A 23,463-nucleotide genomic window follows, 5' to 3' on the forward strand; every position below is an offset into this window, starting at 1 on the left:
CAGGGAAGGATAGAAAGACAGGGATGTGTCCACTGTTGATGGGAGGTAAACTGGTGCAGCCACTGTGGAAGACAGCATGGAGATGCCTCAGAAATCTGAAGAGAGCACTACCGGCCATCACATTCCTGGGAATTTACCCAAACCAAAAGAACCAGTATCTGAAACAGTTATCTGCACCCCCATGTTCATTCTAGCACAATTCACAATAGCTAGGATATGGAATCAATCCAGATATCTATCAGTTGTTGACTGGATAAAGAAATTGTGGTGTATGTACACTGTGGCATACTGCACAGGGGTAAACAAAATGAAATCCTGTCTTTTGCAACAACATGAACTCAACTGGAAACCATTATATTGAGTTTAATAAGCCTGTCCCAAAGGCAGATATCATGTTTTCCCTGATCCAAGGTAACTAACAGATTACCTAAAATGTAATGTTTAGGAATGAAATGGACATTTTAAGTTTTGGTTATGGTTTACAGCCCTTGTCTCTTCCATTGAGGAACAGTGTTTTTTTTTTTTTTTTTTTCTTATTTTCTTCATAGTATTTATTGAACTCTTTTACTTAGTGTAGGGTTAACTTACAATCATTAAGTAAACTGAAAATAGATCTTTATAAAAATTAAGAGTGGGAATGTGAGAGGCAGGAGGAAGAAGGGCTTGGGTGGGAGGAAGGATGTGGGGGGAGTATCACTATGTTCCTAAATCTCTTTATATGAAATACATGAGACTTGTTTAACTTAAATAAAATTTTTTGTTGTTGTGGACAGGCAGAGTGGACAGTGAGAGAGAGAGAGAGACAGAGAGAAAGGTCTTCCTTTGCCGTTGGTTCAGCCCTCAGTGGCCGCTGCTGCCGGCGCACTGCGGCTTGCGCACCATGCTGATCTGAAGCCAGGAGCCAGGTGCTTTTCCTGGTCTCCCATGGGGTGCAGGGCCCAAGCACCTGGGCCATCCTCCACTGCACTCCCGGGCCACAGCAGAGAGCTGGACTGGAAGAAGGGCAACCGGGACAGAATCCGGCGCCCCGACCGGGACTAGAACCCGGTGTGCCGGTGCCTCAGGCAGAGGATTAGCCTATTGAGCCATGGCGCTGGCCAAAATAAAATTTTAAAAAAAGGGATTTGAATATTTTGATTACATGCATGGTTCTCTGTTTTCTGTTCTCTCGGAATCTCTTATTCTCAAATATTGGGCCATCATTATTATTTTTGCCTATTTTTAATTCAGTATATATATATATGTATATAATGATATTACATTAGATGAAAGTCATTAAAAGATTGAATGGCATGTCATTAACTGTTTAATCAAAAGAACTATTTCTTTGATGAATATTATTATCAAAAATCAACCATTGAGGACAGAAGATACTATTTTTCCCAACATTTATCAAAGTGTATATGTATTTATCAAACTAATATATTATTCAAAATACACATATATACATATTATATAAACACACATATATATACATACTATACATATATGTATATATATAATGTGGGTGCATATATTTCATGCTTTCTTCTGATGACACTAAAGGGTATACGTGTTTATGCTTTCTATTAACTGTTCCTCTATGATGAATTTTTTATTCATGCTGCTGTTTTACCTTTGCACTGATATTCTTTATTGTTACTCATATTAAAATATATAGTGGATTTTTTTTTGCTAGAAATTAGGTTTGTGTCTATAGTTCTCTTTCTCCAGTAAGCTTTTCTCAAAATATGTGGTAACTGAGTTATATAGATCATAAAAATAGGCTATCTTTCTCGAGATTCACATTAACTGAGGAGGAGTATTCTGGGAAATAAAAAAGGATAGCCGAGTTTTGAGCACCAATATCCACAAGTCAAATCTCTACTGGTTCCCAAGCAGTTCACTGATACCTCCTGCCCCGGCCCGCGGGGTAATCAACTAGGACATGAAGAGGGCAGACCTGAATGGAGAGACAAACCAGACACGAGAAGGGAGACAAAGACAGTACTCTGATCAAGATCTCAACTTTATTGGAGAAGGAGGTGGCTTATATAGTATAAGGCAAGAATTGTACAGTCGAGGGTAAGCAGGGGTCATCTCACAACATAGATCAAAGGAATAATTTCACAGGAACCAGTATCAATTTGACAAAGGGAGTTACAGCAAGGTCTTACAGCTACCAGATGTGCTTATCAAGGTACAAGAAAGAGCACTGAAGCCAGAAGGCCAAGCACTAACCATATCAGTGAGTTGTACACATGGAATTTTCTAGTGAATCCTCCTTACAGGAACACAGCTGAAGGTTAGTTTAAACAAAGGCCTATACAGGGAAACCAGCACAGTGGCTCCCAACACCTCCTACACGTTGGCCCTCAGGTTTCTACTCTGGGTTAATCTTTATGACACTTTCTATATTGGAATGATGGAGTTATATGGCTGACTGTTATGATTATTATAAAGCACCATCTCCAATGAAAGAACTTGCTATCAGGCCAATTTTTCCACTACCTCCATGCTTACAGTGTGCTTGTAGAAACCCCAGAGTTTTATCTAGAAAATTAACTCACACTTTCTCAGCAGTCTGATACCGAACATGCTTCAGAAAGATGTCTGCCCTTCTGTGTTATCAATTAGCCCACATCTAACTGCTTCATGCAATTTATTTTTTTGTTTGTTTGTTTTTTCAAGATTTATTTGATTTATTTGAAAGACAGAGTTATTGAAAGAGGTAGAGACAGAGAGAGAGGTCTTCCATCTGCTGGTACACTCCCCAGATGGCCCCAATGGCCAGAGCTGAGCTGATCTGGAGCCAGGAGCCAGGAGCTTCTTCCAGGTCTCCTACAAAGGTGCAGGAGCCCAAGGTCTTGATTCATCTTCTACTGCTTTCCCAGGCCATAGCAGAGAGCTGGATCGGAAGATGAACAGCTGAGACTAGAACCAGCACCCATATGGGATGCCAACACTTCAGGCCAAGGCGTTAACCTGCAGCGCCACAACGCTGGACCTTGCTTCATGCAATTTAAAAGAAAATATTAAAAACTTTCTTTATACTCACATATCCCTTTCTCTATAATATAATATTTTGTGCTTTTCTTCCCTTTTGTATAATTTGTATTTCATTCAATGCTTATTTTTCGGTCTTGTTGGTGAGTCACATGCATTTGTATTGACTACTGAATTCACAGAATTTTCAGTTAGTTCTTCAAATGTCATGTGCCTTAGTTTCCAAAAAAGTAATTATCATGAGATGTTTCAGAATCCACAGTGTTTTTAAGAACTGTATGTTTCAATTATATTGGATGTACAATGAATTTACATTGGGGTCTCTGATTTATAATTGTTTGGCTTAGATCTACCATCAGTTAATTCACTCCCCATATTAGCCATCAGCTGGGTAAAGAGGGGAGTCTGGAACAAAAGCTGGTTCCCCCACATGGGTGGCAGGTTTCAAGTATTTTGGGCATCAACTTCTGCATCCCAAGGTGGACACTTTCTGAATCTCTGAATCTGGACTAAAATGGAGCTGGGACTCCGACACAGGCATTCTGATAAAGGATGCTGTCATTTCAAGAGGCATCTTTTTTTTTTTTAAGATTTTATTTATCTATTTTAGAGGTAGTGTTACAGACAGTGAGAGGGAAAGAGAGAAGGTCTTCTGTCCGCTGGTTCACTCTCCAGTGGCTGCAATGGCTGGAGCTGCATTGATCTGAAGCCAGCAGCCAGGAGCTTCTTCTGTGCTTCACACTCTATAATTCTGAATTACAAATAAGTAAATAGTAAAAAAATCTATCATTGGGTTGGCTGCATTCTACCATGCTACTTATGTGTTCCTTACAATTGAATGTATACAATTCATTATAAGGGTACTTAACCTGTCTTTATTGCATATGAACAATGTGTCATTTTGTGTTCATATTGATTTTGATCATATACCACAATATTTATTCACAGTGGTGCTCCAAGTTCTTTAGTCAAGGATCAAATCACATATTGATAATTACTTGTTATAAACAATTATAATAATATATATTCAGTGTTTTTTATTTTAATAAATCATTATTTGTTACTAGCTGCATATTTCAGAAATAGCATGGCCTTTTTTCTATTCAATTTTTAAGAAGAAAACATAGAACACATTTGTTAGTTTTGGTTTACTAATATTATTTTGAGAGTTATTGCATCTGTATTCATCAAAGATATTGGCCTGTAGTTTTCTTGAGTTCTCTTTCATATCCCAGTAATGGTGGCCTTGTAAAAACATTTTTCAGAGTTCCACCCTTTTTAATATTTGAAATGTTTTTAAATGTGTTGGAATTAGTTCCTCTTTAATGTTTTCCAGGATTTTTTTTTTTTAATTTTTATTTTTTTGCCAGGCAGAATTAGACAGTGAGAGAGAGAGACAGAGAGAAAGGTCTTCCTTCCGTTGGTTCACCCCCTTAATGGCTGCTAAGGCTGGTGCTGCGCTGATCCAAATCAAGGAGCCGGGTACTTCCTCCCCATCTCCCATGCGGAGATGGGAGATTGCAGGCACCCAAACACTTGGGCCATCCTCCTCTGCCCTCCCCGGCCATAGCAGAGAGCTGGACTGGAAGAGAAGCAACCATTACTATTACCTGGTGCCCCAACCGGGACTTGAACCTGGGGTGCAGCGCCGCAGATGGAGGATTAGCCAAGTGAGCCATGGGCTGGCCCAGAATTTGGTTTTAAAGCTACAAGATCCTGGACTTTACTTTGATGGAAGACAGTTAATTACTGCTTGATATGGATCTGTTTAGATTTTTTAATATCTTTTATAATTTAGTATCAGTAGATTGTGCATATCCTGAAATTTATTAATTTCTATGTGACTTTTCAGTATGTTAGCATATAGTTGTTTATGGTGCTATCTTAAGATCCTCCGTATTTCTTCATATCAGTTGTAATGTCTTCCTAATCTCTAATTTTATTTGAGTTTTTTCTTTGTTAGACTGGCTAAGGTTTATTGATTTTGATTATATTTTTCAAAAAATTGACCTTCTATTTTATTGATCTTTAGTATTTTTTGTTGTTTGTTGTTTCATTTATTTCTGGTCTGAACCTTATTAATTCTCACCTCCTGGTAATTTTGTGTTTGAATTGTTCCTGCTTTTCTAAGTACTTGAGATGCATCATTAGGTTATTTATTTGAAATATTTACATTTTAACATGCAGTTATATTACAAGTTTCCCCTTATTATTATTTTTCCTATAACTCATAGATTTAGCTATGTTGTATTTCATTTTCACTTATTTCAAGAACTTTCGGATTTTCTTTGTAGTTTATTTCTTGATCTATTTGTCATTCAGGAGCATGTTATTCAATTCCCATTTTTTGTAATTTTTTTATTGTTGCTCTTATTGTTGGTTTCTAGTTTCATTCTATTTTGGTTGGTGTATTTTAACCAAATACATGGTATGATTTCAATTTTTTTAAATTTACTGATACTTGATATGTAGACCAACATAGAGAGCATCCTATAAAATGTTTCATATGCTGATAAAAAGAATTTGGATTTTTTATCTTTTGGATGAAATGCTCTATAACTGTCTGTTAGTTTCATTTGCTTCACAGAATGGTTATACTCTGATGAGTCTTTGTTGATGTACTGTCCCGATGATATGTCTGTCCACCAAGGTGAACACAGGTGTTCCTGGACTTCATAGACATAATGGTCATGGTTTCAGAGCCACAGGATGCAGTAGATTTCTTATCCAGGTCTCTCTGGGCAATTACAAGTTATGATGAACTGGCTCTCACCAACCTGCAACAGAAGAATAAATAGGGATCTCTAGTCTCCATCTGTGAGTCCAAGTTTCTCCAGAGATTACAGTATCAACAGTCACCATTTTCAGAGCTACATGATACAGAAGAGACTCACTGTAGTTCCCACAGGGCATGCATGGATGATGCTGGGATTTTTCCTGTGCTAAGAAATGCAAATGAGTACTTCATCATGTGCATTCCTCTGGGTTTGTGTATCTGCTGTTACTGGCAGTAAGCTCCAAGAAGCAAGAGTACTTCCATGGATGATGCAGAGGTAGTTTGCGGATCTTGTACCCAGTAAACCCGTAGCTTCAGGATGTAGACGAGCTCTGTCTCTGCACTGAGAACTGCCCTGGCTGGAGAGCTCGATGGGTTCTGGGGGCCGTCTGCTGTTTCCTAAAAGGGAATGGTGTTAAGCAGTGACTGTGTGGCAGCAGCTCGGGTCTGGGGCTTTGTGGGTGGAAGGAGGCAAGGTAAGTTCCTTTTTTGGAGCAAAGTAGTTGCTTGGAACCCAGTCATTTAAAGGCACTGAGGACTGTGGAATTTTCCTGTAGTCATGGCTGTTGGTCTGTGAGGATGACAGGTGTTGCGGGAGTTTTCCAGTTACCATTTCCTGGCAAGAGGAAGTCTCTCCGGTCTGGGAGCTGTGTAGGAAGGAGTTGAGGAATACTTTGTTCCTCACTCTGTGTAGCTTTCTGAGTCTCTGTGTTGTGAGAGTCCCTGAGACTTCTTTACTGAAGTTTTATTTCAGTAAAGAAGAAGTTTCTGTTCTCCTGGAAATACAACCCTCCCTTTGTTCTGGTTATTCTCTGTGGTAGAGGTGAGTGCAGAGCCTCTCTGTGCTGTCATCTTGGATCTTGGAATTTTAAGTTAACAACATTTTGAGAGGAAGGTAAAGTATAAATTGGTATGAAAAATTTAATGGCTAAGTCACTCTGAAACTATTTTCTTTACTCAACATACAATTAAATGTATCTATTACTTGTTCCATTGTAGTCCACTTAGTCTTTCCTTTTAAGAGACTTTTGGATTATTAAGAAAAATGTGCATAATGTGTACTTTTTATTAGTTAAATTAATTCAGATCCAGGATTGTTTTTGCAAATTCCATGGAAACAATCCTCTTGATTTTGTTTGAATTCTTCTTTTCAGTTAAGAACTTAAAGAGCAGGGCTGGCGCCGTGGCTCACTTGGTTAATCCTCCGCCTGTGGCGTTGGCATCCTATATGGGCGCCGGGTTCTAGTCCTGGTTGCTCCTCTTCCAGTCCAGCTTTCTGCTGTGGCATGGGAGGGCAGTGGAGGATGACCCAAGTGCTTGGGCCCTGCACCTGCGTGGGAGACCAGGAGGAAGCACCTGGCTCCTGGCTTCTGATCAGCACAGCATGCTGGCCGTAGCAGCCATTTGTGGGGTGAACCAACGGAAGGAAGACCTTTCTCTCTGTCTCTGTCTCTCTCTCTCACTGTCTACCTCGGCTTGTCAAAATAATTTAAAAAAAAAAGAACTTAAAGTGCCTTCAGTTCATTTGTATCATGATATCGATGATGTTGCTACGTTTTTCAATATGAAGAAGGACCAGAAGTGATTTTTGATAAATACAAAGAACTGAGGAATTATATGAATTTTTTTTTGTCCAGAATGTTACAAACAATAGATACTTAGGGGCTAAATCACATTCTTCATATGGTATAAAATATTTCAATATAGTCTTATATTTTATTATTTTTATCTGCAGGGGTCAGTTAATTTATCAGCACTGAGTCTATGATGAAGAGACTGTTCGCTTTTAGGACAGTAAATTTTGTTTGACTTTCTCTCTCTTTTAGGATTACTGGAGATAGTACAATAAGTACATTAATTTTGTTCTTTTAGCTGGTTTTTCATCTGCCTGTATCTCAATAATCTCAAACTCAGTGTATGTGCGTGTGATTGTGTGTTTTTATATGTGTAAGTGTTTATATTTAGTAATTTATATATCATCTTTCTGAAACATCTTGCTAAGACTGTCCATTACATTATGTAATTTGATAGAAACATAAGAGTACACATTACGAAAAATATGGCCTATTATACAGAGATGCTTACTTTGGTATATAGTAACAAAATCTCTACATATCATTTGTTTTTAGAGAATTAATCTTCTCAGAGCACAATCAAGGCAGCTTTGCAAAACTCATTTTTTAGCATTTATCTTTTTTGTATTATTGATATACAAAGTAACAAATACAAATATTTCTTTCCATATATATAAAGGGATTTTTCCTACTTCACTAAACATTATAAGGCAACTCTAATCACATTTTACTAGAATAAAATAGAGTAACAATTAATTTTCAGTTATTTCCATATAAGAATTAGTAGCACTTATAATATTGCATTTCACATTCTTATATTACTTAGTATATAACTATAATTATTGTTCATGTGATAACCATTTTGAAATGTGTGTCCCTAGTCAAGATTCTTCCTTACATGTATTCTTGGGTTCCTCTATCTAATGAATTTTCTCATTAGCAGAAGTCAAGGAGAATAATTTCTAATATGTTTAAAATTAGTAAACAATATTATCTGTAATAGAGAATTTTCCACAGCTTTTATATGAAAAGAAAACAAACTTTATGTAAAAATATTTATAATTGTACATATAAAGTATTTCTGTGCATTATTGGCAAATAGAGTAGAACATTGTGTTGTTTTGTTATTTGAATAGTAAGTGTCATATTTGTAGCTTTCTTACATAGGGCCTGGTAATGTTACTATTCAGAATTTGTTTTACAAATTTCAAGAGTTGATGTTCTTAGCTTTGAACAAATATTTCAATATTTCTCATGGATTCTGTCAATCTTTATTAAATGTTCATTTTTGTCTACTTGAAACAGCAAGAAAAAGATAGGGAGAAAAATCTTCCAAAAATCTCCCATGCTGGTTCATTGTCCAAATATTCACAATACCTGGGTCAGGCCAAAATCAGAAGCCAGGAAGGCCATTTGGTCTCCCATATGGGCAACAAGGTACCATACAGTGAAGCCAGAATCTGTTGTCTCCCAAAATGTACATTAAAATGGAGCTGGAGGAAAAGTGAAGCAGCTAGGACTTGAACTGGCACTCTGATAGGAGACGCAGATACCCCAAATGACAGTCTAACCTGCTATGCCACAATGCCCACACTGTCAATCTTAACATTAGCAATACACATATAAATAATATACAAATACATTTTACATTTAAATTTTCAAGTAGAGTTAAAAGAGGCAGAAAAAATGGACTTCCAGAGATGCCCATGTTTGTAAACATCAAGAAAATTTGGACCTACAACTGTAAGGACTTGAATTCTGCCAACAATGAATAATGAAGTGCATTCTCCCAAGTAGCCTCTAGAATGGAATATAGCCCTGCTCATATCTTGATTAATTAGTCCAATAATATTTATGTCAGAGTTCTGACTAAAAGAGTTGCCATATTTGTACTATTTTGACTCTCTAGATTTGTGGTAATTTGTTATGGTAGCAATAGAAAAATGGTCATGGGTAATGATAATAATAAAGATAATTTCACACCATGCATTTCTTATTTTCTGAACTCTCATGAAATTTAAAGTGTATTGGCATTGTGTATTATTAAGAGATCAAGAAAAATCTCCTCTGTGCCATACAGTGAAAAGAGTTAAAGTAATAAATAGTTTAATATATTTCTTTAGAAGCTATAATACAGTTTTTATTAAATTTGTCATTTTAAAATGATGTTTTCTTTCTTCTTATCATTTTCACCTTCCTGGTTTGTTTCTGACTCTATGGTTTTCAAGCAATGTGTTTAGAAATGAATTTTCAAATTTAAAAGTTCTATTTGAACTACATTTTCAGAAATACATGATAATTATTGTACTCAGTTACAGAATATCTACATCTTTTAATTATTGCTTAGTACTTTTTCATATGCATACATAGATGTATATGTGTATATATGTATGTATATATGTATATATATATGTATATGTGTATATATGTATGTATATATATGTATACATACATATATATGTATGTATGATCCTCTTCTTTCCAAGCAGAAGGAGATATCCTGATAATATTGTCACATAATTTTATATGATTGAAAGAATTAAATTTTTTCATAGCAATTAGTTAAGATTATTTTTCTCCTTTTGTTTTATTTTTTTCTTTTTTAAAAATTTTATTTAGGTTATACAAGTTTCATGTTTTTCATATATACAGATTTAGGAATACAGTGATACATCCCACCTTACCCTCCCTCCTGCCCACACTCCAACCCTTCTTCTCCTCCCTCTTTCATTACCACTCTTAATTTTTACAAAGGTATACTTTCAGTTTACTTGATTATCGAAAAGTTAACTCTACACCAAGTAAGAGTTCAAAAAATAGTATGAAGGAAAAAAAACACTGTTCCTCAACAGAAGAGACAAGGGCTATAAACAATCATCAAATCTCAAAATGTTAATTTCACTCCAATATATTACATTTTAGGTACTCTACTAGTTACCTCAGATCAGCAAAAACATATGGTATCTATCTTTTTGAGACTGGCTTATTTCACTAAGTATAATGGTTTCCAGTTGTGTCCATTTTGTTGCAAAAGATAGGATTTCACTCTTTTTTTTTTTTTTTTTTTTTTTTTTTTTTTTTTACAGCTCAGTAGTACTGCATAGTGTATATATACCATAATTTCTTTATCCAGTCAACAGTTGATGGACATCTGGTTTGATTCCATATTTTAGCTGGTGTGCATTGTGCTGCAATGAACATGGGGGTACAGATAACTCTTTCACATGTTGATTTCTTTTGGCTTGGGTAAATTCCCAGGAGTGGCATGGCTGGATCGCATGATAGGTCTACATTTAGAGTTCTGAGGTGTCTCCATACTGTCTTGCACAGTGGTTGCACCAGTTTACATTCCAACCAGCAGTGGACCAGGGTATCTTTTTCACCACATCCTCACCAGAATTTGTTGTTTTTTAATTTCTGTATGACAGCCATTATAACTGGAGTGAGGTGAAACCTCATTGTGGTTTTGATTTGCATTTCCCTGATGGCTAGTGATCCTGAGTATTTTTTTTTGGCCATCTGAATTTCTTCTCTTAAAAATTGCCTGTTCAAGTCTTTTGCCCACTTCTTAACTGGATTGTTTATTTTACTGTTGTTGAATTTCTTGAGCTCTTTATAGATTCTGGATGTTAATCCTTTTATTAGTTGCATAGCAGAAACAGTTTTTTTTTTTAAAAAAAGATTTATTTATTTTATTTGAAAGTCAGAGTTACACAGCGAGAAGAGAGGCAGAGAGAGAGAGAGAGGGAGAGAGAGAGAGAGGTCCTCCACCCGATAGTTCACTCCCCAATTGGCCGCTGCACTGATCCAAAGCCAGGAACCAGGAGCTTCCTCCGGGCCTCCTACACAGGTGCAGGGGCCCAAGGACTCGGGCCATCCTCTATTGCCCTCCCAGACCATAGCAGAGAGCTGGATCAGAAGTGGAGCGGCCGGGCATCGAACCGGTGCCCACATGGGATGCTGGCACTTCAGGCCAGGGCGTTAACCCGCTGTGCCATGGCGCCGGCTCCCAGAAATAGTCTATTTTTCTCCTTTTGTTTCTTCTTTTTATATCATACTTCCAACCAAATGGATCAATTATTTATTTTTTTCATTTTTTAAAGATTTATTTTTATTTATGTAAAAGAGTTACAGAGAGAGGTAGAGACAGAGAGAGAGGTCCGCCATTCGCTGGCTCACTCCCCAAACGGCTGCAATGTCCAGAGCTAAGCCAATCCAAAGTCAGGAGCCAGGAGCTTCCTCCGGGTCTCCCATGTGGGTGCAGGGGCCCAAGGACTTGGACCATCCTCCAGTGCTTCCCAGGCCACACCAGAGAGCCGAATATGAGGAGGAGCAGCCAGGACTAGAACCGGCACCCATATGGCATGCCGGCAATTCAGGCTGGGACTTCGATCTGCTGTGCTACAACACCAGCCCCCCAAAAGGATCAATTATAATTACTGCTTCCTTGAGAATAACCTCAATAGAATATTTTTAAAATATCTTTATTTATTTATTTATTTGAAAGTCAGAATTACACAGAGAGGCAGAGACAGAGAGAGAGGTCCTCCATCGGATAGTTCACTCCCCAGTTGGCTGCAAAGGATGGAGCTGCACTGATCCGAAGTCAGGAGCCAGGAGGCTCCTCTGGGTCTTCCCATGCAGTGCAGGGGCCCAAGGACTTGGACCATCCTCCATTGCCCTCCCAGGCTACAGCAGAGAGCTGGATCAGAAATGGAGCAGCTGGGCCTCGAACCAACACCCACATGGGATGCCAGCACTTCAGGCCAGGGCATTAAACTGCTGCCCCCCAGTGCCAGCCCCCTCAATAGAATATTATTCTGTGAAAATCATTTAAATGTATCTCAAAAGTTTTCCCTTTATTCTGTACCTGTGTCTATATTGTAGATTAATATACATTTTTACATATTTAAGAAACTTATTTCATCAGTGAATTACCATAAGCTATTAGAGTTCACAGAATTTTAATTTTAGATAAAACTAAAATATTTCTTATGAAAATGTTCTAGTGTCCATGATTTCTAGTTTCTAAGGCATCATAACAAAATAGCATGATGAAGAAGCAAGAATAGGAGTGCTGCATTTCTTTATTCTTATCTTGCAAAGAAATGAAGTCACAGCTGTTTAAACAGATGGTTGAGCACCGGAGAAACCAGAATCTGATAAGAGTTCTGAGAAGCCTGTCAGGATCACAACCCACACGTTTAAAAAAAAGCTGCTTTAAAATTGAACAGAATTAATGAACTTCTACAGCAGCTATTAGTGATGCTTCTGATATTATAGGACATCCTTGAGCCACTCTTGATCTATTTACTAGTTGTTAATAAGTTAAGCAAACACCTAATGAGCAACTATAATTGTACAGTTACTACATAAGGTACAACTATAAATGACTACATTTGTATGTATATGCACATTTATATTTACATGTAGGTACAGGTAGATATAGAAGTTTCAAAGCTCTTTTCCTGTAAAATTATTTAACAATTTAAATAAGTTATAAATAAACATATCCAACTCAAAAATGGCTTCATAAATGCTTTAATTTCCAGATAGGATGGGGCTGATGTTGTGGCATAGCAGGTAAAGCCACTGCCTGTGACACTGGCATCATATGTGGGTGCCAGTTCCTGCCCTGGCTGCTCCATTTCCAATGAAGTAGAAGATGGCCCAAGTGTTTAGGCCCCTGCCACCCATGTGGGATACCTGGAAGAAGCTCCTGGTTCGTGTCTTCAGCCTGGCCCTGCACTGGCCATTGTAGCCATCTGGGGAGTGAACCAGCTATGGAAGATTTCTCTCTGTCTCTCCCTCTCTCTGAGTAACTTTGACTTTCAAATAAATAAGTAAATCTTTAAAATAACAAAGATCCAAATAGTATTAAGTTTTATTGCATATATTTACAAAGTAAAATATCTGTTTATATAAATATTTATATACACACATACATACACACACAAACACATACATATACATTGTAGAATGATTAAATCAAGATGGATGGCATTTTTTAGTGTGGTAAGAACATTTAAAATATGTTCTTTTACCAATTTTCAGGTGCGCAGTACAATATTACTATCACCTTGCTATACAATACAATCCCACAGGTACAAAGAATATATTATAAATAATAGTTATTAATTTAACAAGGTAATATTATAATATTTATCCACAGTCATATGTAAAATATTTTATTTAGTTATATTTAATTCGATTTATAGCTAAATATCTGCACACATACTGCACTATGTAGGATTTGTCTCTAGTGTACCAATAAGATATGTCCTCCCTTTAAAATATATCATAATCAATAAAGTAGTTGTGGTTCTCTAATCATCTGAAAGAAGTATAAAGTAAGATTATCCTTCTCATAAACATGCTAGACTATTTCTTAAATGCAAGTATTTTATACTGAAAAAGATTGATATATTTTAACATATAAAATCCAAAATTTATGGGAAGATATTTGACCTAACAGTTAGGAAGCTGTTTGGAATGCTTGCATTGCATAGGAAAGCATCCAGGTTCAAGAACAGGCCTCAATCCCTACTCCAGCTCCCTGCCAGTGTGCTTTCTGGGAATTAGAAGCTAAAGCTCAAGTGGAGATTTCTCTGTCACCCCTGTAGGAGAACCTATGTTGTATTGTTGGTTCAGGGTTTTGACCCGACCTTTCCCTGCTTGTTGATATTTGGGGAGTGAACCAGAGAATAGCAGATCACTCGTTACCTGTTGGTCTGGCTTTCTGGCTTTCTTCCTTTCAAATAATTAATACATTTTTTTTAAATCAAAGACTTAAAGATGATAAAAATAGCCACCTTTAATTAGTCCACATTCCTTGTGAGAAAATGAAGATAGAAACTGTAGAAAATATTGTACAGGTAGTTTAGTAGATGAAGATTGTGTTGAATATAAATTTGAATGCATAGAAATAGTGTGAAATTTCCAGGCCAGCTCTCTGCTGTGGCCCGGGAGTGCAGTGGAGGATAGCTCAAGACCTTGGGCCCTGCACCCCATGGGAAACCAGGAGAAGCACCTGGCTCCTGGCTTCGGATCAGCGCGGTGCACTGGCCACAGCGCAACGGCCGCGGCGGCCATTTGGAGGGTGAACCAATGGCAAAGAAAGACCTTTTTCTCTGTCTCTCTCTCTCTCTCACTGTCCACTCTCCCTGTCAAAAAAAAAAAAATAGTGTGAAATTATACTAGAATAATGATTGTTATTTAATTCGATCTATGCACCTTGAAATTTTAATACTAAAATATATAAAATATTAAAATATATTTAATAGTATATGTATTTTAATATTAAAGAAAACTAAATATTATATTATGATCTATAATTAAACATTTATTTATTTATCATAGAGGCAGAGAGAGAGAAAGGGAGAAAGAGAGAGAGATAACTTCCATTCCATCCACTGGTTCATTCCCTAAATGCCCACTAAAGTCAGGAATGGGCCATGTTGAAGACAGGAACCCAAAATTCCAACCTGGCCTTCCATATTTGTGGCAGAAACTATAATATATGAGTCGGCATCTATTGCTTTCAAAGGCACGTTAGCAAGAACCTGGATTGGTAATGGATTTGCCCAGGCTTGAAGCAGGCACTCTATTTTGGGATGTAGCTATCTATGTCAAGTGTCAGCTTTACCTGCTGCATGATAATGCCCCAACCCCTATATCTGTATTTAAATCATTGAGAAAAGAAGCTTAATATAGAATGAGAGTCCTTTAAAAACTAGAAATAGAATTTTCATGTGATTTACAAAATACCACTACTGGTTATATATCCAAGAGACCAAAAAAAAAATCATTTTATCAGAGAGACACCTGCTCCAAATGTCTATTGCAGCACTATTCTCAACAGCCAAGACAGGAAATTAACCAAGGAGTGAATCATTGGATAAATGAATAAACACACAAACACACATGCACTTACACAGAGATATGCAGACACAAATATGAACAGATATGATGAAATTTTATGTAGTTGTATGAAACAAATGACACTCGCTCAAATGCTACAGGTTCTCCTTCATATAAGGAAGTGAAAAAAATCTCAACACAGAATTGTAGTTAAAAGAGGCTGGGTGAAATGGATTAGAAGGATTGAAAGAGTTTGTTGAAAAGTACTCTTTGCAGGGCCAGCACTGTGGTGCAGTAGGTTAATCCTCCGTTTGCGGCACCGGCATTCCTTATGGGTGCTGGTTCTAGTCCCAACTGCTCCTCTTTCAATCCAGCTCTCTGCTGTGGCCTGGGAAAAGCAGTGGAAAATGGTCCAAGTCGTTGGGCCCCTGCATCCTCATAGGAGACCGGGAAGAAGCTCCTGGCTCCTGGCTTCAGATCGGTGCAGCTGTGGCCATTGTAGCCATTTAGAGCGTGAACCAACAGAGGGAAGACCTTTCTCTCTGTCTCTCTCTCTCACTGTCTGTAACTCTACTTTTCAAATAAATAAAATTTTTTTAAAAATCCTGTATATTAAAAAAATAAAAGTACACTTTGCACACATGTATTTAAATATCACTTTACAGCCCCAAATAAATAATATTACTATCAGGGAAAATTTTAAAAACATTCTTCCCAGAAAGAAAGCCTTTTTTAGTATACATTCATTTTCTCTATTAATAAGACAGAATACTTTTAAAGTATTTACTCAACAGTATTTTCTTTCATTACATGAGTTATTCTCATATAAAGCCATAGTTTTAGTTGAGTTCTAATTAATTTCTTTCACTGAAACCCACATCAAATATTGATTTCCCTGTGCCTAGTAGCACTAACTTTGATGTCTCATATACTTGTGGCAGGAACCACTTAACCATTCAATTATTTGTTGCCAATTATATGAATTAAATTGCTAATTACTTTATTTCACTCTATTCTGTCTGCTGTTGAATATTTATTATGGGTTGTAAACAAGTTATAATAATTTTAATACATATTTAAATTTATATTTTTGTCAATGTTTTGTCATGTTTTATTTTAACACAAGGGAAATATATGATCTCTCTCTCTTTCACTGTGTCAAATATACACACTCAGACACATAAACGATAGTTTCCAATTTTATATGATCTTTCTGTATTCATATGTTCATTTCATTTACTCAGTTTTCCAACACTTATTGGATAGCCATTATATGCTAACCACTGTTCCCAGTTGTGTTACAGATCTGGCAATGCAATGGCAAGGCATAGTAAATAAAAATATAGTAAATATACCAAACAAATAAGTAGGATTAAGTAAACAAATACATAAAACATAAAATAGTAGTAAGTAGTGTGAAAGTAATAGATGTGGGCTTGCATCACGGCTCAATAGGCTAATCCTCTGCCTGCGGTGCCGGCACCCCGGGTTCTAGTCCCAGTCAGGGCGCTGGATTCTGTCCCGCTTGCCCCTCTTCCAGGCCAGCTCTCTGCTGTGGCCCGGGAGTGCAGTAGAAGACGGCCCAAGTGCTTGGGCCCTGCAACCGCATGGGAGACCAGGAGAAGCACCTGGCTCCTGACTTCAGATCAGCACGGTGTGCCAGCAGGCCGCTGTGGCCACTGGAGGGTGAACCAACGGCAAAGGAAGACATTTCTCCCTGTCTCTCTCTCTCTCGCTGTCCACTCTGCCTGTCAAAAAAAAAAAAAAAAAAGAAAGAAAATAATAGAAGTGTATTAGTGTATTAAATTGATCGAGAAAAATAGGAAAAGTATTAAAAAGTATATAAAATTATATGAATATTTTCCATCAATTTATAACAAAATTTTGAAACATTAAAAAATTACTTTTTCTTTTTTCTACCTCCAATAAACTTGATTTTTTAAAAAAATGTGAAGTACAATTAAACCTTATTTCATTAGAACATAAGCTGTTTTGATTTGCTTATTGACCTTTGAAATATTCGTTGGTTCAAATTCATAATGTTACATGATTTTTGAAGTGTGTATATGTGAGATTATGTTGGTCACATTTTTCATAGGGATGCTAATCTAGTATTTTTATTTTAAGAATTATTTATATTTAATAGTTAATTATCCATTAAGTTAAATTATAAATAAAGTAGACACAATTCCACTGAAAATTCAAACTACGTAATTATGTTTTCAAGCATATATAAAATACTTCTGGTTCAGGTCATAATTCATATGGGAAACTTTTTTTTTTTTTTTTTACAGGCAGAGTGGACAGTGAGAGAGAGACAGAGAGAAAGGTCTTCCTTTGCCGTTGGTTCACCCCTCAATGGCTGCCGCGGCCCGCGCACCGCGCTGATCCGAAGGCAGGAGCCAGGTGCTTCTCCTGATCTCCCATGCGGGTGCAAGACCCAAGTACTTGGGCCATCCTCCACTGCACTCCCTGGCCACAGCAGAGAGCTGGCCTGGGAGAGGGGCAACCGGGATACCCGGTGTGCCAGCGCCACTAGGTGGAGGATTAGCCTATTGAGCCGTGGCTCCGGCCTATATGGGAAACATTTGACACAAAGAATCGGTCGAGGATTTAGGAGCTTGCCATTCAATTATTTTATTAATGTGTGTCTATTTTTAGTACTCTTGATTCATGAACACCACCAATGAACCTTATAATAATTCTTGTCTTGTTCAAACTATTTGATAAAAATAACCTCACTTATATGTCACATGAGCTACCCAAGTCTCTGTCAAACACATTATTCATACCTGTATTATTCATTAATTTATTCTTTTATCATCATTCAGTACCTTGTTAACGGCTATTTTTGAGATACAGGTGGGTGCATGAATGATCACTATTATCAATGTTATCTATGAGACATTTTCTTGAAATTCATAATGTAGCTTCAGAGAATTAAAGACTTATAATGCATTATAAATTACTGATATACTCTAAACTCATGAAAATGCCCTTTGTGACAACCTAACACATCAAATAGTGTATTTTTCTTTGCATGTGATTGCCTTCTCTTAAAAATGCATTGAAGAGAGGGATTCTGATATGTGGAGAAAGATTAGATACTCATCAGCTGATCAGATTCTATGAAGATATTTTAAAATCAAATGACAGAAATGATGCATCAGAAGATTAAATTTTATCTGTTTTTATGCTTAAATTTGCTGCAATAAGGATTATTTTAATGACAACGTCCCCCCATAATGGATCTCCAGGATATTTAAAACCACTCAATATCCGTTTTCTTCTGTAACAATTCAATGCAGGAATCACAGTGTAGAAATGGTTTCTACCCAACAAAAACTATTTTCTTTTTTTTAAGATTTATTTATTTATTTGAAAGTCAGAGTTACAGAGTTACACACAGAGAGGAGGAGAGGCAGAGTAATAGAGAGAGAGAGGGAGAGAGACAGAGAGAGAGAGAGAGAGAGAGAGACAGACAGACAGAGATACTCTCCAAGTGACTGCAACAGCTGGTGCTGGGCTGATTTGAAGCCAGGAGCTTCTTCCAGGTCTCCCACATGGGTGCAGGTTCACAAGGACTTGGGCCATCTTCTATTGCTTTCCCAAGCCATAGCAGAGAGATGGATCAGAAGTGGTGAAGCAGCCAGGACTTGAACCAACGCCCATATGGATGCTGGCACTGCAGGCAGTGGCTTTACCCGCTACACCAAAGTGCCGGCCCCCCCAAAATTATTTTCTGTGATGAATAGAGTACTCCAAATTTTGGACAGGCCAGAGTTTATGCTACGGTTCTTACTTTCATCCTATTACATGTTATTCTTTTTGAACTGCTTCAGTCTTTGCAGAAACTCAAAAGATTTTTAAAGTGTATTTTATTTAGTAGCTTTCCTCATTTTTTTTCATTATTCATTTTTCTTCTTACTTTTGTCTTTTAAGTTCCTTGGCCTATAAAATGTTGAATTATAGAAAACACTCTTCTTATTTGAACACTTATACTACCAGAAATCAATTAAAATTAATTATTTCTGAAGCCAAATTGTTCTATTGATGATTCCAAATTCTGTAACTTCATGCATAGCATTTGTTGGTATGTGTGTCTGTTGAGTCAGTAAACCCACTGTAAATCATGATGCCATTGATTACTTGGTCTCCATAAGTACACAGTTGAATCTGAAGACTCAGTTTAGCACACTTGGGTCTCTGGTAGATACCCATGTCATTTCAAAAATTTGTATTCCATGGTTTTCAAAATGTCTGATAATTCTTTCTTCAGTGAATGGTCAACTAAGTAAATATTCATGACTTCTTTTGAAAAACTGGAGGAGTAAGGGTGTATTGAACATGCTATGCAGTTACATAATGTTCCTCCTATGCATCCAGCTGCCTACTCAGCCAATAGAATACAGAATTGGGTATCAGTTATGGTCTGGGACTGATCAAGAGTCATGGAGTTTCAACAGAGGCATCCATCTTTAACTGTCTGCACTGCCATGATTGTTGAATTTTCCATGGAACACTGTAATTTGTTAACTATCCACTCAATCCCATCTGAAAATTTCTTTGTCATCCCTTCCAACCTTACTATTCAATACAGAACTGTAGAGTTAAGACTTCCCTTAATTAAGAGCTGCCACCTTGCCTCCATGCCTGTTAGTCACCATGAGTATTGGTGAATTCAGAACTATAATTATCTGTCCTACTGCCATACCTCACCTGCAATAGAAAGATCATGCTGAACTTCCTAGTGATTCTGATCTTAGTGATTGCTATTTGCTCCTTTATTTATTGTTCTTACAATAGAATGTGGTTCTCTGGCAGTGAGATAAAGACATTTGTCAAAGTAATGTTTCTATAGGACCATTCACAAGAACCTCGCTTTTACAGCTTATAAATCTCCTAGAAATCAGCCCTCAGTGGTCACCCCTTCTGGGACCCCCTTGGTGCTGCCAAGAGCTTTCTCTTTTAGTCTCTTCTGTCTTTTCACTTAATAAACATCCTTAACTTTGCTAACTCTTTCTTATCCATGTTCTTCTTTCTTCATGGATGTGGCAGAGACTTGGTGGAGAAAAAGAAAAGGGAAGTGAGAGGAAAAATGGGGGTCCCATACCCATATCTATGAGACCTCCTGTCCAAAGAAGACTGGGCTCTCAGTTATTGCCTGATATGCTTGATTGGTCTGTCAATTGTAATCTCTTTATTAAATTTTGACACCTTACTTACCATACTCTCTGTCTTGCATCTGAAATTCTTTCTTGTAGGAAGACAAAAAATCCAGCCATCCCCAGTAACAATGGTACAGGTCCGACTCCTGTTAAATACAGAGGGAAACGTTGAAGAGAGGAATAAAGTATTCAACAGAATATTTGATCTTACTGAGTGTGCAGTGACAGGATTTCAGGTCACAGAAACTGTGGCCACTGATCAACTATGTTCCCTGCAGTCAGAGATGTGATAGATCCATGTTTGCAACAATGATCACTGTTTCTAAGACATTGTTCACTGGTAATGTGTACAGTCACATTGGGTCCCAATATGAGAAGTGATTGCTTGTGTATTAACGCTCTGATATCTCCATCTTAAATTTGCTAAAGATTTATTTAAAAAAGAAGACAAAAGGACTCACTTTCTAAATTTGTAGTTGGTCCCAGATAGTGCATACTTAAGTCCAGTGTGTTGCTGTAAATATAATTCACTTTCCAACAGAATTTCTCATTTTATACTCGAGAGAAGGTTATGTCCACACAGGTGTCAATTATGAAACCAACAACTATCTTAACCTATATTTTATATATTTTGATTTTAATTGCTCCATGATTGTTTCTTATATATTCCAATACTATAAATCCCTAGATGTGTTTCCTCATAGAAAATATAATTTCTGTTTTCAAACCTACAAACATTATTCTCTAAGTCCATTAAAGTGTAATGAGTCTCATGTAAATTTTGCCTTTACTAAAACTTTAACTTTATGGCTAGTACTTAATTATTCCAGTTATTCAAAAACATTACCCAAGTAAGTTTTATCTTTAATATCTATTTGTGCATTTTAAGATCACCTTTGCAAACTTTATCATTACCTTAGATTATCTGGTCAGTCCATTCCATTGCTTTATGAATTTGATTTTTCGTATCTTGATATATCTTTTCCAATCAACCTCTAAAACATGAAAATAATACATAGTCACATGATTACACCTTAAAATAATTAGTTTTCTAGTTATTTCTAGTAAATATAGTTGTAAACATTCTTGAACCTCTTTATTTTAAAAAAAAAAAATAAATATTTTTCCTCCAAGTTTTTGTTCTTTTTTAGGACCATGCCTAATCTGATTTTATTGCAATTTAATTTTTTCTTCTTATGTTTAATGTTTCATATGCTGTTAATATTCTTTCAAACCTTAACTGATGCTTTCCTACTACAAGTTGAAACTCTCACATTTTTTCATCCACCCATTGTGATTTTTTTTGTTTCATAAACCCAGATACATATTTTTCTTTACTCTTGACTTCAACAGAAACATTGTTAAAGCTAATCCTCCATTCTTAAATGAAAGCAGAAAAAATGTTTGTATAAGAAATCCCTCCTTTTAGTACATGTTTAATGTAGCATGTTATAAGTCCTTACAGAAGTTTAGGTAAACAAAACTTACAAGCATATTTAAGAAAATGCATAAATTAGAGCATATCTGAAAAGTGGTGAAACTCAAATGTGTGCTACATTCAAATTTGAAATCCACAGTGAGTGAGCCAGTTCCGGGAAAATCCTCTGCAGGAGACTGCATGAGCATGTCCCCCCTCTCAGTGACATGTTCATTGCACCACAGACCATTTTGCATCAATGGTGCAATGTGAGTTGGTGTTAGTTAAGCGTCTTCTTGTTGACTCAAGACATGCTCTGTCAGTCTGGACTATTATGCATTTTTTTTTTAAAAAAAAACTCACATTGTCACCTCGATGGGATTGAATTCGAATCCCCTGGTATGTTTCTAACTCTACCATTTGAGGTAAGTCAGCTTGAGCATGTCCCGAATTGTACATCTCTTCCCTCTCTTATTCCCAGTCTTATATTTAACAGTGATCACTTTTCAGTTAAGTTTCAGCACTTAAGAAGAATTGTGTATTGATTACAGTATTCAACCAAAAGTATTAAGTAGAACAAACAAAAAAAAAATACTAAGAGGGATAACATATTAAGCTGCTCATCAACAGTCAGGGTGAGGGCTGATTAATCCCATCGAGGTGGCATGTACCAATGCCATCTCACTAGTCCAAGTGATCAATTTCTGTTCACAATTGATCGTAATGATAGGACTAAGAACCAAAGGGATCACATAAACAAGAATAGTGTCTGCAAATACTAGCTGATAGAATCACAAAGGGAGAGAATGATCCAACACGGGAAGTGAGATACACAGCAGACCCATAGTATGGCAAATGTCCTAAACAGCACTCTGGCCTCAGAATCAGCCCTTAAGGCATGTGGATCTGGCTGAAATGCCCATGAGAGTATTTCAGGCATGGAAAGCCAAGACACTCTGGGGGGGAAAAAAAACCTAAATGAAAGATCTCCACGAGTGAGATCCCAGTGGAAAGAATGGGTCATCAAAGAAGGAAGTACCTTTCTCTGAAGGGAGGAGAGAACTTCCACTTTGACCATGGCCTTGTCTAAATATGATCAGAGTCAGTGAACTCAGGGGGCTTCCATAGCCTTGGCAGCTCATGACAAGAGCCTAGGGTGATTACTGAGGCCATAAACAAGAGTGTCAATTTGTTAAGTCAACAACAGGAGTCACTGTGCACTTACTCCTCATGTAGGATCTTTGTCCTTAGTGTGCTGTACATTGAAATTTAATGCTATAATGAGTACTCAAACAGTATATTTCACTTTATGTTTCTATGGGGGTGCAAACTGTTGAAATCTTTACTCAATGTATACTAAAGTGATCTTCTGTAAAAAAAAAAAAAAGAAAGAAATTATCAATTCCCCACTTGACTCTCACTGGGATTAAACATGACAATAGGTCTGATCTGATTTCATCATCATTTAAAAAATCATCTATTATTTTTCACTTTATGTTTCTGTGTGGGAGCAAACTGTTGAAATCTTTACTTAATGTATACTAAACTGATCTTCTGTATATTAAGAGAATTGAAAATGAATCTTGATGTGAATGGAAGGGGAGAGGGAGTGGGAAAGGGGAGGGATGCGGGTTGGAGGGACGTTATGGAGGGGAAGCCATTGTAATCCATAAGCTGTACTTT

General features: G+C 36.9%; 1 long non-coding RNA gene across 1 annotated transcript; it reads right to left on the reverse strand.

Annotated features, from left to right (window-relative positions):
• Positions 1-1,659: 1,659 nt before the first annotated feature.
• Positions 1,660-22,558, reverse strand: LOC138843682 (uncharacterized). The gene is made up of 3 exons (XR_011378612.1): positions 21,279-22,558; positions 20,422-20,509; positions 1,660-3,736 (listed from the first exon to the last, which is right to left on the reverse strand). It is a non-coding gene; the product is annotated as an uncharacterized lncRNA (long non-coding RNA).
• Between the last annotated feature and the right edge of the window lie 905 nt (positions 22,559-23,463).

The sequence above is a fragment of the Oryctolagus cuniculus genome, chromosome 9 (assembly GCF_964237555.1).
Source record: "Oryctolagus cuniculus chromosome 9, mOryCun1.1, whole genome shotgun sequence".
NCBI classification, from domain to species: Eukaryota; Metazoa; Chordata; class Mammalia; order Lagomorpha; family Leporidae; genus Oryctolagus; species Oryctolagus cuniculus.